This window comes from Malania oleifera, chromosome 7 (genome assembly GCF_029873635.1).
Source record: "Malania oleifera isolate guangnan ecotype guangnan chromosome 7, ASM2987363v1, whole genome shotgun sequence".
In the NCBI taxonomy this organism is placed as follows: domain Eukaryota; kingdom Viridiplantae; phylum Streptophyta; class Magnoliopsida; order Santalales; family Ximeniaceae; genus Malania; species Malania oleifera.
The window spans coordinates 21,978,462-21,997,931 of record NC_080423.1 but is presented as its reverse complement, the minus strand read 5'-3'; the positions used below and the strand labels follow the sequence as shown (position 1 = coordinate 21,997,931).

Genomic DNA, 19,470 nt, shown 5'->3' with positions numbered 1-19,470 from the left:
AACAAGCTTGTGAAGTGGTATGTGCTTAAAATGAAAAATCTTAATATATGCGTTGGCTGTTATCACACTAAGATTCTTAGAAGAAAATTGAGCCAATATGAAAATCCAAGCAATATATCCAATCTTATCACTAAATGCAGAAATATCAAAATGATTGGGTAAAATATGATATCATTGACTGATAGACTAAATTCACTTTAAAATGGACAGAGACATTCTTGCCTGCTATTTATTTCTAAACGCTTAATCCATGTTTGAGTATAAAAATATTAAGTCAAGCATATCTTATCTATTGCACATATTTGAGTTTTAGGGATCCATCTCAATATATATTATTTAACCCTAAGCTCTTTTTGAATATTAAGACCTTAATCAATTTTTGTCATCATTCTAGGTTTAGAACACTAATGATAATAAATTCCACATCTATCTAGTGAAAATAAAAAGTCATCCTTTCTCAACCAAATTATAGGCATCAAAAAATTCTAGCAAGGCGGGGGGTGGGGAGGTCTTTCAGAAAACCTAGCGCCAGTCGTTGCCTTGCACTGTTGGACCTCACAGATCCCAGGTTTTCCCCTGCTTCGCCGGGGCGACGACAAGTAGAGGAGGAGGAAGATCCTTGTTTCTCTTCAATTCGCACACTCACACAACTGTTAGGGTTTCTCATTCATCCATCCTCGGGTCTGTCCCCATACACAACCTCCGGCCGATCGTTGAACCCTCCCGTCACGTAGAACAGAGTCGCCGGCGTCTTGAGCCCATCACGCAGGTCACAGGCACGCTCGGCTCCCCCAATCGCTCCACCAAAGGCAAAAATTCGAGATTCGTAGGAGCGTTTTCTCGGGTCTGAACAAGGCCGAAGAAGGCAAGAGCCAGATATTACTCTCGGAGCTCCTCTATTCTTCTCTGACCAGAAACAGATTCACCACAGGAACGCCGAGGGAGTTTCCAGAAGCGAAGGTGAGCATTTCGGTGATGGTGCTGACCCACGGCAGCAAGAGCACAACAAAGTGTTTGACGAATTTTTTCGGTGCCAGGAAGGGGGTTACGATTGAGGAGGTGGAGGGCGAAAAGGCCTCCCAAGCTGTGGAAGAGGAGGATCATCGGTTTTCCGCCATTGGAGGAGCTTGCTTCTTTGATTAGATCTTTCAAGATTTGCAGGAACTTGGAACCGACAAGGGGTAGCACAGAACAACAATTTGTGACAAAATGGCGAGTCGTCGCCGTTGAGGACGGATCACGAAAACTGCACGCCATCGTTGTTCAAGGAGTCGCCAAACAATGCAGGTCAGTCTCTTTTCCATTTAGAAAAATTTAGATTTAATCTCAATATATTACAATACAGCGTTGTCCCCCGTCGATGGCCACACCATCAGCGGGGAATGCCGTCCAGGCTAGTTCTGGGGGGCAGTCGTATGCGCAAGTTGTGAGTAAAAAAATGGAGATGTCTGCGTTTAAAATTCCTATGAGATTGCCCGTTAATATAAATATGAAATTTAGATTTATTTTCTTAGAAGCAGAGATGGTTAAAACTGAAGAATAATTTCGTTTTGCATTAGTAATGAAATTTTTGAGGAATTGGCCATCTATTGATAAAATTCGGTTATCGATTGTGAAAATGTGGGGTTTGACGAAAATTCCAATGATCAGTGTTATGGATGATTATCACGTGTTAATTCACATGAAAAACGAATGTGACTTTTTGCATGGTTGGGCAAGGGAAGGTAGAATCATGGAAGACAATTCTTTTTGGCTATTCAAGTGGATGAAGGATTTTAATACCAAAAAAGAATCTCCATTGGCTCCTCAATGGATTTTCTTACCGGGGTTACTAATGCATCTTTACCGAATAGATTTTCTCAAAATAATAGCGACTCGTTTTGGTCGTTATCTTGGAACTGATAAAGCAACAATCAACCGTATGAGAGCATTGGGGGCACGTATTTGTGTAGAAGTTGACCTTACAATGGAGCCGGTAAAGGGATTTCCTCTTATTTTATCTCCGAAACAATATATTTGGCAAGAGGTCATATATGAAAAGATGAGTTTTTTCTGCTCTAAATGTTGCAGGTAAGGACATACCTTGATTGTTTACAGGGTGGGAGAGAAGCGAAGGGAGAATGAAACATATAAAGAAAAAAAGATATAGAAACCAAAGACTAATGACAGTGTAATAGAAATCGAAATCAATGTGGATAAAGGGGTAAAGAAGGTGGTGCAAGAAGCAGGACCCAGTAATATACATATGACGAAACAAATTAATGATAAGGGCCTTAAAATAGCGAAAATTCCTATGGTTCAAGAAAAAAGGGATCATGCAAGGTAAAACTCTGATATACCGCAGAGAGGAGTAGAAAATAATGGGAATGAAGATTCAATAGAGAGGAATGAAGGGGAGTGTGAAGAAGTCGGATGTGATGATTCTCGAGTTTCAAATGATGAACCTCTATCTCAAAAGGAAGTGGATCACGTGGATAGTTCTAAACTGATTGAAGGTGGGGACCAAGGTTTGCAACATGAGGAATTGGCTCAGGGTTATTCTTCTAAGAGGGAGGAAGGTGAAATATCTATTTTAAAGGGCAAATAAAAAATGTATGAGTCTGATACAGGGCAGGGATGGATTTTCGTAAAAAATTTGGTGAGGAAATCTCAGAGGGTTCTCATCCGACCGCATAAATTAAATTTATGACGGATACAATTCTTTTATGGAATATTAGAGGGTTGACCAGGTCTAAAGGCAGGTTAAAGAAGCTAATTAAAAAGTTTAATGTTGGATTGTCTGTTATTTTAGAATCGTTCGCGGCTAAGGAATGGATGGTAATGCTGGGTAATTTTTTGAATTACCATCACTTTATATCTAATGAAAATCAGGGCGGTAAATTGTGGCTATTTTGGAAGGATATAAATGCCTTTAAGGTTATTTCAATCACGACTCAAAAGATTTTTAGGTGGTTTTTTGAGGATGGACAAAGAATTTTGGTGAGTTTTGTCTATGCCAAATGTTCTTATGTTGAAAGAAGAGAGTTATGGCAGCAACTGGAGGAGTGCCGATCAGATTTTCCTTGGTTGGTCATGGGTGATTTTAATGTGATTCGAATGGATATAGAAAGAATTGGTGGAAACCCAAGACCACTGTCACCTATGATGGAGTTTAATTACTGCTTATATCATTGTGGTCTCCTTGATTTATCAAACACAAGCTCACGAATGTTGTGGTGCAATGGCCATGAAGGGGTGGCTCGTAGTTGAGCTAAACTTGATCGTGTTCTTATTAATAATGGTTTTTCCAACTTATATGGTTCAGCTCAATTCAAATATCTGAGTCAGAAATCATCAAATCATAACCCTATGGTGGTGTATACAAATACGTCTTTCTCCCGGTATGGGCCTACCCCATTTCGGTTCTTGAATATGTGGAGCTCACATGATATGTTTTTGTCGTACGTTAAAGATACCTATATCAGGAATGACTCGGCCTCAGGTCTTCTGAAACTTTCTATTCGCCTTAAGAGAACTAAAGTTGCATTACGAACATGGAATAAAAATGTCTTTAGGAGAGTAGAAGAAAATTTAAAAGCTCTTGAGGAAAGGATGGAATATCTAGAAAATCAACTACAAGCAAGTTTTTTCTGAAGACGTTGAAGCTGATTACTTGACTGCTAAGTTGGAGATTCAAGTGTGGGAGAAGAGGGAAGCATCTAGCCTAGGACAAATTACGAAAAAAAAAAATGGTTGACTGAGGGGGATCAAAACTCTAAATTCTTTCATTCAGTTATCAATCAAAAGTGGAATAAGAGTCGTATAAACTGTATGATTCTGAACGATGGGAGGATATTGGAGGGTGCAGAAGTAATCATAATGAGGCAACTATTTTTTTCTAGAATTTTCTTTCAGAGTCTTCAGCAGTTGAACCATGCGATCTCTCCGAGTTAATTCAAAGGCAAATTTCAGATGTTGATAATAATTTCCTCTGTGTTGAACCGACAGAAGAAGAAGTTAAAAGAACAGTGTTCTCCATTCCCAAAGAAAGCAGTCCGAGACCGGATGGATTTGACTCTGAATTTTATAAATCTTGCTAGAACATTGCAAAAAAATATCTATTGGATACGGCAATGGATTTTTTTCAGGGCACTACTCTTTCCAATTTTTTTTTTCTCTTCATTTATTGTTTTAATTCTGAAGGTAGATAATCCTTCCAGCTTTGATAAATTTCGACCTATTAGTTTATGCTTTGTGGCTTATAAAATTCTTTTCAAGATTATTGTTTTTAGACTAACCGAGGTTGTTGATAAGTTGGTCTAGCATGAACAAGACGCTTTTATTCCTGGGCAAATATTACACTAGCTCAAGAAATGGTTCAGTTTTTGCACAAAAAAATAGCTGGCGGCAATGTGATGATAAAACTTGATATGGCTAAGGCTTATGACAAAGTGAATTGAAATTTTCTTCTAGAGGTTCTTAAGGCTTTTGAATTCTCTGAGAGGTTTTGCAAGCTCATAAAAAATTGTGTGGAGTCCCCATGGTTTTTTGTTTTGATGAACAGAATCTTTAAAGGGTTTTTTCAATCTACGAGAGGCTTGCGGCAAGGGGATCAACTCTCTCCTTATTTATTCATCATAATGGAGGAGGTTTTGATAAGGTTGCTTAGGAAAAACTATAAGACTGGTTGGATTGGTAAATTTATTCATCTGATTGGGACCCCATTGGTTTCACATTTGCTATATGCAGATGATATTCTTATTTTTGCGAATGGTGGGAAGAGGTCTATTAGAAATTTAGTTTACGCTTTGGAAAGGTATGAGAAGTGGTCGGGTCAAAAAATCAGTAAGACTAAGTCAGCGTTATTCCTTTCAAAATACATCACTCCCGCTCGAAAGCGTGGTTTATTGAGAATCATGAGTTTCATGGAAGGTAAATTCCCAGTTACATATTTGGGTGCGCCTTTGGTGTTTGGAAAATTGTCTTCCAGGACATTAGAGCCTCTTGTGGAGAAGATTAGAAAGAAAATTGTAGGGTGGATGTAGTGACCTAAAGAATAATAGCATTTTAATAATAATAAGAGGGAAGAAAATAGATACAGAAACAGAAGGAAGTCGTTGTTCGCGTTCGTCAATGACATTGCATTTTGGGGATAATTTTAATTTTAAGAAATTGTTAGACTCGTCGACGAATACAGGGGTTTGTCGATGAGTGTAGAAGAAAATTCATCAACGAATATAGGGATTCATCAACGAGAAAATACCGAGCGAGGTTTTTGGCTGCTTTGAATTTTGTCGATGAAAACAGGGCTTCGTCGACGAATTTAATGAAGGACTCGTCGACGAGGTGATGTGTAACGACCTGAATTTAAAATGAAATTTAAATAATAAAGAAAAGGAAATGGAAACCGAAAATAGAAGGAGGTCGTCGACTTCGTCGACGAAGGTTTAAGAAAATTCGTCGACGAACACAGGGTTTCGTTGATGAGAAAATACCAAGACGGGTTCTAAGGCAGCCTGAATTTCGTCGACGAATATAGGGTCTCATTGATGAAATTTGTGAAAGACTCGTCAACGAAATTCCCTGTTTTATATATACGAAAATCCAAAATTAAAGCTTCTTTAAGAAGCTAACACATTCTCTCTCTCTCTCTCTCTCTCTCTCTCTCTCTCTCTCTCTCTCTCTCTCTCTCTCTTCATTTTTGGGCTATTTTTACGCTGGATCGACGATCCAAAGTCACCACGACGCTCCTAGTAGAGTTCTCTCTGAATCTGCTGAAGCAGATCATCGTTGAAAGTAAGGAGGAAACCATCCCAAATCTAAGGTAAGATTTTATACTCAATTTTTGGATTTGTGACAGTTGAGAGAAGTGTTGTACGCGCTAAAATATTAAAGTTTAATATTGGAAGTTTACGTTTCTAGGGATGTTGATTGGGAACGTTGGGAATCATCCCTGAGTTGAGGTAAGGCTTTTAAGCCTAATTTGACTTAGTGATAGTTATAGAAAATGTTGTACGTACGAAAATATTAAACTTTAGTTATGTTGAATTTCATTTTCAGGGTATTGAGTCAAAAACCCTGCGGGTGCAGGGAAGAGTTTCTTAGGGGCTATTCAGGAATCAGGTTAGGGGATAAACTAAACTAGTTTCTATTTTTGAGAAAATGCTTATCTATATATATATATATATATATATATATATATATATCATTTGATTTATGGAAAATGTATAAGTTTATATATATGTTTTATATTTGTAAAATACTGTGAAAATGATCGTATGTTAAGTATGTGGAAAATCTGTTGTGTGGCATGAGTAAAATGTTGGGAAATACTGTTTTCTGGGAATGTGGATGATATGGATTTTTATGATGGAAAACTGACGTATGGGCCGAGATTTTTATATGATTTTCCAGTGTACATGTTGTGCTATGGTTGCCGACGTATGGGTCGTGTTATGTGATGTGATTTGCTAGCGTATGGGTTGTGCTATATTTTTCCGGTGTACGGGCCGTGCTATATGACTATGATTTGTCGGTGTACGGGCTGGGCTCTAATAAAATGTGTAATACCAGCGTACGGGCCGATGATTTTCATGATATATATATATATATATATATATATGCAAATGATATGATTGATGTGAAAATGAATGATATGAGATGTCTATGTATCACGATTTTAGTATATGTATATGATATCAGAACTTGGTTGGCTTGGTTTAGGCTAGCACTTGCACGGTACCGTTGCTATGTGTCCATGGTCTTCGTGATCATGATATCTGTGTTAACGTCGTTGTATGGAGTGGTATGAGATTGGATGGTCGATGTGGTTATTTTCAAGAAGTGTTCTGTTATCGCCCCTGGTGTACGGACCAGTCTGGGTAGACCCATCGGACCTATAGACTAGACTATTGACTTGGCAGTGGTCGGTCAACCATTGTCAGGTCCCACCTTCAGGCCGCACAACCCAGTCATGTGGGGGTAATCCATGACAACAGTCAGCTAACCTACCAGGATGGTTTTTATGTTATTATTATTATTATTATTATATGAGATGAGAAATGTTTATGAAAATGCAGTATGTTCTGCCATGTTTTGATATACATATGTTTTCCCAGATTTGATAAATAGTATTGAATATGTTATGTATGGTATATGTAGAATACAGAATACTCATGTTGCCACATACTGGTATTAGTTTATTTCCCTTACTGAGAGGTATCTCACCCCTAAATTTTTTAAACTTTTCAGGAGTCCCAGATAGGAGAGCGGGAAAAGCCCCACTAACATAGTGTGGTTTATTTGCCCTTTTTGAAGGGTAAGTTTTGGTAGGGATAGTATGGTTTTGTGGGGATTGTCCCTAGATTTCATTTTTGGGATGTACATATATATATATATATATATATATATATATATATATGGAAGTACAGTGATTGTAGTAACTCTGGTACATTATGATGTATGATATGATGGTATGAATATGATTGTACATTTTCTACTGCGTAGGCTTCTGCTATATGTTTGATATACCCTGGTACCCACTAGATCATTTTCTGCTGCGTAGGCTTGTGCTGTATGTTTGATATACCCTGGTACCCACGAGTTCAGGTAGATTGTGACATGCTGAGCTGAAAAGAGAGGTATGTGGTATTGATTTTATGATGATATTATTATAAAAAAAAAATGTGGAAAATGAGCAGGTCGTGACATGACGTGTCTCATCGACGAATCTGGCCTTATACATAGCTAAAAATCCTATTTTTATTCACTTTTAACGCTTCTCCCTCTCTCCTACGTCTCTTTCTCCCTTCTCTCTTCGTTTCTGGCCTCGTTAATCGCCAGATCGAAGATTTGAGACTACCACGACGCTCCCGGCGAAGTTCTCTACAAGTCTGCCGGAGCTGATCGTGGGGAAAACGAAATTGGATTTCATCCCAAATTCAGGGTAAGGCATTTTAGTCCCTTTTTAGCCTTATGATAGTTATAGAAAATGATGTAGGTGGAGAAATACTGATATTATGTTCTGGCATATGTTGGTTTCAGGGTGTTGTGTAGGAGGCCCTGCGGGAGTTAGGCTAATACTCCATAGGGGCTTTCCAGTAGTCAGGTAAGGGAAATATGTTATGTTAGGTATTTTTAAAATATTATACAGTTTATTAAATAGTGAAAATTATGTATTACAGTATCATGTGGCTTTTGAAATGAATATAGTTCGAATATATATATCTTACGATACTTTAGTATTCTGATTTTACGATATTTCACTACCATGATTTTACAAATCTCAGTACCATGATTACACGAATATCAGTATTATGATTATGCAGTTTCAGTATTATGATTATGCAGTTTTAGCGTTATGATTATACAGTTCTCAGTATTACGACGTATGAATTACAGTACAGTTATTCAGCATCATGGTTATTATAATTATTTCAGAATTATGGTAATTTAGATAGTTGTATATAGAAATATATTATATAGTATTAGACCCTGTTGGACTTGCAGCTACAGAGCACGGTACCGTTGCAACAGATATTATGTTATTTTATGGGTGTAATCACCTATTTAGATAATACGTGGTAAGGTCGATCACCTAGGCCCTTGAAGAGGATAGGCTCCCCATCTAGATATGGGTTGAGGTGGGCAGATCGACCGATGGAGTATAGTGATTTATTCCTGGTTGGTCAGTCAGGATAAATCCCGCCTACGAGCTGCACAACCCTGTCATGAGGGGGTAAGTCATGACACTCAGATAGCCACAGAGAACATTTTCAGTTACTATTACGTATGTACAGATTTACAAAAATAGGGAATATACCTATGTATAATAGAAGTATTTTGATTAGTAACCTACGATACTGTTATGTTAAGCAGCATGGAAAGGGGGGTGTATTTTATCACTTGTACTTTATTTAAATACTCAGTTATACATGTTTATTTGAAAACATATTTTCATGATATAGTAGCTCATTTGCCACACACTAGTAATAGTATATTTCGTCTTACTGAGCGTTGGCTCATCTCAGTATTGAGTCATTTTTCAGGTGATCCAGGTAGGCGAGCAGATCAGACTCGCAGATTAAGGGGCTTCAGTGGTGCCTTGTCAAAGAGTGAATATATTTTAGGAGTATTTTTGTATATCCCAGCATGGTTGAGGGTATTTTGGGTAAACAGTGATATGTGTATATTTTGGGAACCATGTAGTGCTCTGATATTGTGTGGTATTGGTTTTTGTATTGTGTATATATTTTCATATTGTTATGTCTATGTGATTTATGTTTCTCGCTGCTTAGGTTCATGGTTGGGTTTATCCCAGTATGGTATCAGAGCATGTAGATTATCATAGTATAAAAAAAAATCAATTTATTAAGCAGGTCGTTACAGTGAAAATCTAAGTTGCTCTTGCAAGGTAGAAGATTGATTTTATTAAGACATGTGTTGTCTAGCATGCCTATTCATTTGATGTCTGTTATTAAGGTTTCACAGGTCACATATTCTCGCATTAACTCTCTTCTTTCTAATTTTTTGTAGGGAAAGGTGAAAGATAAAGGAAAGATTCATTGGCGCTCTAGGGGGAGAATTTGAAAACCTACCTCGGAAGGGGGTTTGGGCCTGAGAGATCTTAAGGAAGTTTAGAAATCTCTTCTCATGAAATTTGCCTTCAGATTGCTCACTTTTAAAAATCTGTGGGCAGGTTTTTTCAGGACTAAATATTGTAGAAATGATCATTTATTAATAAGGAAGGGGAGAACAAATGACTCGATTTTGGAAATCAATTATGGCCACCATTCCAGAAATATGGATAATGTTAAAATTTTGGTCAGTGTTGGGAACTCTTCTCTTTGGTTCAACAAGTGGCTGTCATCAAGCTCGTTATCTGTGAGCACTGAGGATATTTTGAATAAGAAATTGTGTATTAAGGATTGCTGACTAAATAATAATTAGAACTTTGATTTAGTATGGGAGTTGGTTGGTGCTGATAAAATAAGGGAAATTTTGCACCAAGTGCTGGCGGGTAAAAGTGGGAAAGATATTTTTGTTTGGAAGCCTGCTCCGGACTGTAATTTTTCTACAAAAACGGCTTGGGAGGCAGTGAGGAGTAAATGTGATAATTTTTTGTAGAATGACTGGTTTTGGCATTCTTTATTGCCCAGAATAATTTCAATGTGTTTATGGAGAGCCTGATTTAGATGCTTGGCTGTAGATGATAGAATTTAGGCCAAAGGAATATCGATGGCCTCGACTTGTGATTGTTGCGTTCAGAGAAGTCAGGAAAATATTGATTATATCCTTTCTTTAGGTGAGGTGGCTTCAGAGGTTTTGTGTCGGGCTAGTTTGGTATTGGGGATTTCATTCCAATGATCTCTTCCCTGGAAAAACAAAATGGCAAATTGGTTCCACTATGCTCAAAAATCGTCTATTAAAGGTATTTTAATCAGGATGATTCCATATTTGATTACGTGGTGCCTCTGGAATCGAAGATGTAAAGCAAGAATGGAAAGAGTTTATCAAAGTGCAGATCAGATGTGGAGAAGTATTCTATTTTGGGTTAGTTTTATTGTTGAGAGCACCAATTCTTTTCAAAAATTGAAGAAATCGAATATTAGGATTTTGAATGAGTTTCAAATTAAGCATCAGGGAGTTTGCGACAGGCCTGGAAAAATTATTTTGTGGGTTAAACCTCCAGTAGGGTGGATAAAACTTAATTGTGATGGGAGTTGCAGGGGCAATCTGGGTACTTCAGGAGGTGGAGGAATTATTCGGGATTGCCATGGCATGGTAAAATCGGTTTTTTCAAGTTATTTTGGCAATGGTACGAATAATAGTGCGGAATTAAAAGCTATCAGGGAAGGAATTTGTTTGTACAAACTTTTGCATTATGTTAATGTGATTATTGAAAGTAACTCGCGAATTGTTGTTGATTGGCTTCGGAAAGGTAGATGTACTTTGTGGTATCTTTGGGAATTTTGAGAGGAACTCGTGCCAGAGTTAGAAGGAGTGAATGTCATTGTGATGCATCAATATAGGGAAGGCAATAGTGCAGCTAATTTTCTTCGTAAATTATATTGTTTTCCATTTCTCCTTTGTTAGTTTATGTTTAGGTTTATTTGTCCTAGTTTGGTTGGTTTGTTTTAACTTGTAACCACAGTATTCCTCCGCCAAAAGTGAGGGTATATTAATAAATAAATGGAGGTGCCGCTCTCTTTTACAAAAAATAAAAAAATAAAATTAGAGGCATCCACTAAAGGAATCAAGTCTTCATTTAGATATCGTAAAATTTTCCCTTTGAGTTTAAATTGTAAACCCTCTAATTTTGGTTTATCTCATCCATAGGAAATCTTTACCAAACTACGATCATATCAGGTAAAGATCCATTCTTCCCTTGGTATGTATCCTTACTCAAAATTGTGATCATACTTAAAAGATACTTTCCAATCACCAAAGAGCGATAATCAAAATTCATATACTCCTCTATGCTCTTTGTCTTAAAGGTTTGGACATTTTCTCTAGCATGCAAATTTTTATTGTCCTCTCATAATCAATCCAAAATACTCTTTTGAATCATTTTTGCAAGAGTATTTATGCATATTCCTTCACAAGCTCTCAAATCAACTTCGAATCAATTAAAGCTTTTTGAATGACTAAGAAGATTACTGTAGGTTTCAATTCATTTAAAGGTTCAAATTTCAAAAGAAACTTACGCACAACCAATTGAAAGTCATTTGAACTTGAGCCTCTCACGAATTGAGATTCATAAGAAAAGAGGTTGAAGTAGAGGCTTATTACACTTAAAGAAATCTTCATCATGACTTTTTGGTCTGATAAGCCTATGCATTCAATGTCAAGTCTAAACCATTGAAAATCTTAGAAGGCTTGGCTAAAGAACTTGAAAAATAAGGCATAAAATGAATAAGTGCATAACTCAGGGGGAACATTTCCATTTCATGGCTATATACTTTGAATGCTCTCATGATATTTATATCCATATGCCCCTATGATAAACGCATTGCAAATTACTATCCATAACATACTGATTGGTTAAATATCTTTGATGGATAGCTTTTTCTCTTTTTTTTTTTTTAACTATTGATTGCCACCTGATTGAATGCTTAGTTTAAAATGCCTCCTACATGGCGGATGCAGTGGATGTGAATTGCATATTGGTAGTAGATTATAGGTTGTTGCATACTTTATATGAATTATTTTGTTGAAAACAACCATTTTTCAGGTACATGTTTTATGGGAAAATGTTTAATTTACAGACGATATGCTACCAAAATTTCATTAAAATTTTCCCAAATAAAACCATGTACAAAGATGATTATGATAAAATGAAAGTTAAAATATTTTTGAACGGATGAGTGAAAATCAATTGAATAATTAAATTTTATCCTCACATAATCATCGAACTAATTAGGGGAGCTAAGCTCTATCCTTATAGAAATATCATAAAGGACTCATATGCATCACTTCGTCTTTTGAATATTGAGGCTCTTCTGAAATCCCTGAACATTATATCCTGCTCTTAAAGCTTTATGATTTGATATGGAATGTTCTTGGGTCATGAACTCTATTACATGCCTTAATATACATTTTCTGATGCATCTATGGTCAATAAGGAGACTATACTGGGCAAATAATAAAGACAGCATCAATCCATACTCAGTATAGTTGTGCTTTTGGAAAAAGGCTTATACTACTTGGCATACTTAATTGAATTAATATTTATCAAGTATAAGCAGTTCCCTATATCTAAGCATGGATTCAAATTGAAAGGGGGGGCAACTAAAACTAAACTCTTATATTGATATGCTCTTCAAGACCTTTTGCTTAGATCTGTTGTGAATTCACTATGGCATGTGCTTAATCATGATGATTTTGTTGAACATCTTGAACAAAAATATATTGCTTTGCCACATGATCTTTGTATTTGCTATATGATCATGTTTTAATCTTCTAATATATCTTGTGGATCAATGTGGTTGCTCTTTTTGGTTATATTATGGATTGCTCTTAAATGTAAAATTAGAAACACATTTCTTGCTCAAGCATTGAATTAAAATAGTTTTTTTGCAAGCATCTGCCCCCCCCCCCCCCCAAGTTTTCTTGAGGACATGAGAAGGGGGACATATATTTGTATACATACATACATACATATATATATATATATATATATATATAATTTTATTGGCAAGAAATGATTTTACATGCGATATATTTTGTTTCTTGCTTGTGTGCTAAATTGCTATGCCAAAATTTTAAATCAAAAGGGAGAGTTATATTTTCAAAATCTTATATCAAAAACGAGGAATGTCATTTTAACCTAAGATTTTTTTAATGATCCACTATTTTTCCTTAGCTAAACCCTTTTGTTGATGCCAAAAGGGGGAGAGGGAGAGCAAAATGAAAAAAATTCTTAGCTATATATTGCATGCCACATGTATGTGCTTTATTGACAAAACTAAATGCATATTATTTGAGATGTCTTCTTTTTTGAATATGGTTGGTCTATATTGTTTATTTTCAAGTTATGCATATTCTTAGGGGGAGTCTTTTTCAGGCATAACCCATTTTGCTCTTTGGTGTTTGTCATTATCAAAAATGGGGAGTTTGTTGACTTTTTGAGTCCAATATCTATTTTGATGCTGACAAAACACCAGTTTTTTATATGTGTTTAAGTATGTGAACAAGTCTAAATTTTAACACACATAAGATCAAGGGAGTTGGAAGCCCGAAAAAAAATCAAGATCATATGTATCTGGCGCATTCCATGAACGAGTAAAGAAGAAGAAGAAAAAGAAAAAGAAAAAGAAGAAGAAGAAGAAGACTGTTTAAATTGTAAATGCATTTATATTTTGATTTGGTCTATAATATAATGCATGACATGCATGATGTGGATGATAAGCTCAAACAACCATAGATTGACCCTAGGGACTAACACTTTTCACAGAAACTCTTTTCTTAAATAACTTATTGGTTAGGGTTAAAGATTAGGACAAAAATGAAGTTTCCAAAAATTCGGTTGACTGACGCCAGATTTTTTGGTTAAATTCAAAAGCTTCGACCATAGGGAACCAGACAAGGGCCATAGCTGACCTTAGGACACAAAATCTTTCGTGGAAAAATCCCTCACTTAAAAATCATTCTCATACATTTATGGGGAAATTTTGTTAAGCTCAAAATCAAGGGCAAAACAGGAATTTCACTTGCCTCGGTCGACCGACCATGCAAGGTCATTTGACCTTGGTTGACCGAATTGAGAAATTGACCAAAGTCAAAGCTTCAGTCAATCGAACCCTTAGCAGTATTAATGCCTCGATCGACCGAACTAACCAGAAGTTAACTTGTTGACTTCGCTCAGTTGATTGTTTAGTTTTTGAACGTATCTTCCCCGATCGACCGAATTAACACGATTCTGACACCCAACTGTTCAGCAGACCGAATAGTTCACCGATCGACCAAACCTCGAATGTTTTCAAAATCACCTTGAATACGGTCGATCATATTCGTAGTTCAAAATCTTTCCGGTTGACCGAACTTGACAATTGGGTCGACCAAACCATGAATACCGTCGACTAAAACTCTTATGTTGTCATATTTTTTAACCACGGTAACTAAGGTAAATTAAGGGTAAATTGGATTAAAAATTTATTAAACAATTTTAATATTACCCTTTATGTCCCAACAGCCATTTTTTTGTTAGAGGCTATATATATGTCTCCATTTAGAAAGATTAGCAACAAGATTAGAGCTTTGATTAAAATTTTTTCCTCTAAAATTTCTAGAGCTTCTCTTTCACATACAAGCCTACATACTTCACCTTTGCTCACTCCCTTGCAAAAACATTTTTGGTGAGAGTATTGTGAGATTACCTACACTACCACTACAAGCTTATACTCTCATATTGTTGATTTTAGTGAGACTTAAGCCCAAACGTTTTTCCCATTGATTTAATCTATAAATTTATTTTGTGGGGAAACTTTTATTTGCTTGTGAGTCTTTGCACTTTTATTGCAAGAGTAGGCCTGGAAAAACGGGTCATAACCCGTCAGGTCACCTGGACCCACTTATTTAAAACGGGTTTGGGTTTAAAGAAGTCGACCCGTTTAATAATTGGGCGGGTCACGGGTTGACCCGTTTATAACCGGGTTCAACCGGGTTTGGGCGGGTCACCCGCCGGGTGACCTGTTAATTTGGTTCCTTTATGTCATATATATCACTCACTGTCCACCGACTCCAACCCTAACCAAAAATCCCGGAGCCTTCGGCCTTCTGCGCTTCACTCTCCTCTGGTTCTTCTCGGCCTTTGCCTTTCGGTGCTTCAGCTTCGCTCTCCTCTGGCTCTCAGCCTCTTGGCTCTCACTCTCTCAGCCTCTCTCACTCTCTCAACCTCTCATCTCGGTCCTCTCCTCTCGATTCTAGGCTTCTAGCAGCCCAGCCATCGTCGTCACCCACACTACACGCCATTGTCGTCACCTACGCCACACGCCGTTGCCGTTGCCCACACTGCACGTCGTCACTGTCACCTATGCCGCACGCCGTCACCCACGCCGCACGCTGTCTGCCTGAGTGCCTATACAACCCGTCCCCCTCCTTCTCACGATCTCGACTCTCCCTCTTGCTCTCAGTTCGGCGTGACAGCATCAACAGTCACTCTCCCTCTCTCGGTTCTCTCAGTCAATCAGACCCCGATCTAGATCTTTCTTTTCCCATTTCATCTTTTTTTTTTTAAGATTCAATAAATAAAATAAGTATTTTTAAAAATAAAAAATAAATTTTAAAAATTAAAATATATAATTATTTATTAAATGGTTCACCCGTGACCCGCCCGTTTATTAAACGGGCGGGTTAAGGTTGAGATGTGTGTGACCCATTTAATGTTAACCCGTTTATGACTCGGCCCGTTGACAACTCGCCCAAACCTGACCCGCCCGCCCGTTTTGCCAGGCCTATGCAAGAGTCTTAAGCTTGTCTTGTATATTGAAGAAAATATATTTTTGACAAGCTTGTTTTGCAAATATCTCTTGTGCTTGAACTTTAGAAATTAATTTTTGAGATATTAATTTGATTATACACTTTAAATATTTGAAACATTATTTGTGGTTGATATATTCATATATATTGTTTCAAAGAAACTTTACTAACACACTCTCACACTTTGATTGAATTATTTGCATCATCTTGAGAGTAGATATATTGTCTTCACTGAGCTTGTATTCATATCATACGTGAGGACATTGTGCTTATTGTTGTACACATCTGCTTATTGTAGAAGCATTCATTGTTGTACCAAATATTTGATTTTCTGTTGCATTCCCGACGTGTGGTCGGAAGAGTGAGACTAATTCTGTGAATAGTCCCGGATTGGTTCAGACCCGATTAAAAGAATTAGGTGCACCATCCTGGTAAGATGTTGTATTAGGTGTCTCTCCACCCGTTAAGTGAGTCATAGTGGAATCCTCTTACTTGTCAGCTTGAGGCGGGGACGCATGCAATATTGATCGAACCCCCAATAACATATATAGTGCAGCTTTTATTTTTCTGTACTTTCAATTTTAGCACATGTATGTTTTATGTTTGGTTTATTATATGCAGTACATGTGTTTGATTATTTGAATATTTGATTGGGTTTATGATTATATAGCTTAGACTTGTGTAATATTATTTGTGGAATTTGAATTGACTTAGGAGAAAATTTTAAATACCCAATTCACCCCTCTCTTGGGAATACACCAATTCCAACATTAACTATTTCATTTATACAATGGATACAACAAAAAAATAGAAACGTGGGTATTAAACCATAAAACCCTACAACAATAATTTAAACTTTCAATGTTAAAGCAACAGCAATATTAAACTTCCAACACGAATATTAAAGACAAATATGATAAGAATAAAGTCTCATAGCAACAATATTAATTATTTAATAACAACAAAAATATAAGTAAAGAAAAATAAACACAACAAAAATATACAATAACAAATATCAATCACATATACAATAAAAACTTAAACTTTAGATATTAAAACCCAAACAAAACCAATATATATATATACATGCACGTGTGAGGTATGCACAGTGAGCGTGTGTGAGTTGTGTGTGCATAGGAGCTTACTGTGGGGAGCTGTGTGTGCATGTGATGCGTGAGTGGGTGTGTGTTTGCTGTGTGCATGTGTGTGCGAGTGCATGCGAGCCCAGGAGATTCACCAGTGAGAGGGTTGCTGCTGGAGCTGGAGGGGGAAGCCGCTGGAGGAGATGTTCGATGGTTTTCCGGTGGCCGGTGGTGGCGGAGACGCCGTGAAGGAGATGGGTTAGTTGAAGGTTGCCGGCTCAGACAACCATGAGGCCGTTCGACTGTGCAGCTTTCGATTGGTGCTCGGGTCAGGCCGTGGGTGAGATGCCGAAGGTGTGGGGCGTGAGCGATAGTGAGTGAGTGACCATGGAGCATTACTGTGGGGAGTGATGCTGGAGCTGGGTCTCCAGAGCTGCTGCTGCTGCTGGGCGTGGCTGTTCTGCTGTGGGATGGAAAGGACAAGATGGTGGTGCGGAGAGATGGAGAGACTGGGAGAACGAGAGGGAGAGTGAAGCGAGCAAAGGGGAAGCATGGCTGTCGAGAGGCAAGGAAGGGGAGCAGAGATCGAAGAAAGATGGGTTGTGTGAGAGAGAAAGAGAATGGAGCTAGAGAGGGGGGTTACTGCCGTTTCCATCCTGCGGCCATGTGTGTCCTTGCTGCCATGAGAATGAGGGGACGGAGAGAGACTGAACGGCGGGAAAAAGAGGGATAGGGTTTGGAGAGGGTGCGCACACACACACGCGCATGGGCCTTTGGATGGCCCATGCAAAAGTCTACCTTTTCCTTTTTTCTTTTGCAAAGCCTAACAAATAAAGACTCAATTTTTGTAAAAAAATTTTGGGACTCACTTGAAAATTTTGAAAAAATAATAGACATGATCTAAAAAAAAATAAAAATATAGGGACTCTATTTAAGATGATAGGACTCAATTAAAACACTATGACTCGATTTAAAAATACCATAACTCAATTAAAACACTAGGACTCGATTTTAAAAATCCTAGGACTCAATTAAAACACTCGGACTTGATGTTAAAAAATATCAAGGCTCAATTAAAACACTGAGACTCAATTTAAAAATACCAAGACTCAATTAAAACACTGGGACTTGATTCAAAAACATTGGGACTCAATTAAAACAATGAAACTTTGTTAGAAATAACTGGGACTCAAATAAAATATTGGGACTTAATTTTGAAAATAACTAGAAACTCAATAATCAGAACTCATTTTTGAAAAAGGACTCAATTTTGAAGGCTTAGAACTCGATTGGATATTTTAAAAAGGACGCTCCCATTCCTGGGATACAAAGTCAGCTTTTTTATTTGCGCCGGGTTGTCCCAAAATGGCTTGGTTAAAATTGGGGTGCCTACAGCTGCCTCTCTTTATGTGTTTTGTTGCTTGTATTGTTTGCTTTCGCCAATAGGGATAGAGAAAGGGGTAACTAGGGCAGCCTGAGTTCTCTAGAAGATGACTACTTGAATGAATGAGATAATCCAACTGATATTTTTGAATGGGACTAAAAAAGGGTCAATAGGAACTTAAGAAGATGACTTGCATTGGGCTTGAGAACCTGAGTGCCAAAGTATATGAGGATGACTTATGCTGGGTTTGAGAACCCGAGTGTCAAAGCATATGAGAATGACTTGCACTTGGTTTGAAAACCCGAGTGCCAAAGTACATGAGAATGACTTGTACCGAATTTGAGAACCTGAGTGACAAAGTACAAGGATGACTTGCACTAGGTTTGAGAACCTGAGTACCAAAGTATATGAGAAGGACTTGTGCCGGGGTTGAGAACTTGAGTGCCAAAGTACATAAGAATGACTTGCATTGGGTTTTAGAACCTGAAGGACAAAGTACAAGGATGACTTGCACCAGGTTTGAGAACCTGAGTGCCAAAGTACATAAGAATGACTTGCACTAGGTTTGAGAACCCAAGTGCTAAAGTACATGAGAATGACTTGTACCGGGTTTGAGAACCCAAGTGACAAAGTACAAGGATGACTTGCATTAGGTTTGAGAACGCGAGTGCAAAAGAACATGAGAATGACATGCATCGGGTTTAAGAACCTGAGTGCTAAAGTACATGAGAATGACTTGCACCGGGTTTGAGAACCTGAGTGCCAAAGTACAAGGATGACTTGCACCAGGTTTGAAAACTCGAGTGCCAAAATACAAGGGATGACTTGCACTGGGTTTGAGAATTTGAGTGACAAAGTATAAGGATGACTTGCACCAGGTTTGAGAACCCGAGTGCCAAAGTACATAAGAATGACTTGCACCAAGTTTGAAAACCTGAGTGTCAAAGTGCAAGGATGACTTGCACTAGGTTCGAGAACCCAAGTGCCAAAGTACAAGGATGACTTTCACTAGGTTTGAGAACCCGAGTGCCAAAGTACATGAGAAGG

General features: G+C 37.6%; 1 long non-coding RNA gene across 2 annotated transcripts; it reads left to right on the top strand.

Annotated features, from left to right (window-relative positions):
- The first annotated feature begins 468 nt into the window (after positions 1 to 468).
- On the top strand, positions 469 to 9,942 carry LOC131159771 (uncharacterized). 2 transcript variants are annotated; one of them, XR_009137865.1, is made up of 6 exons: positions 469 to 1,287; positions 7,231 to 7,297; positions 7,544 to 7,619; positions 7,822 to 7,924; positions 8,023 to 8,086; positions 9,514 to 9,942. It is a non-coding gene; the product is annotated as an uncharacterized LOC131159771 (long non-coding RNA). The 2 variants fall into 2 exon arrangements; XR_009137864.1 differs by lacking the exon at positions 9,514 to 9,942 and adding an exon at positions 9,027 to 9,249.
- The last annotated feature ends 9,528 nt before the right edge of the window (positions 9,943 to 19,470 follow it).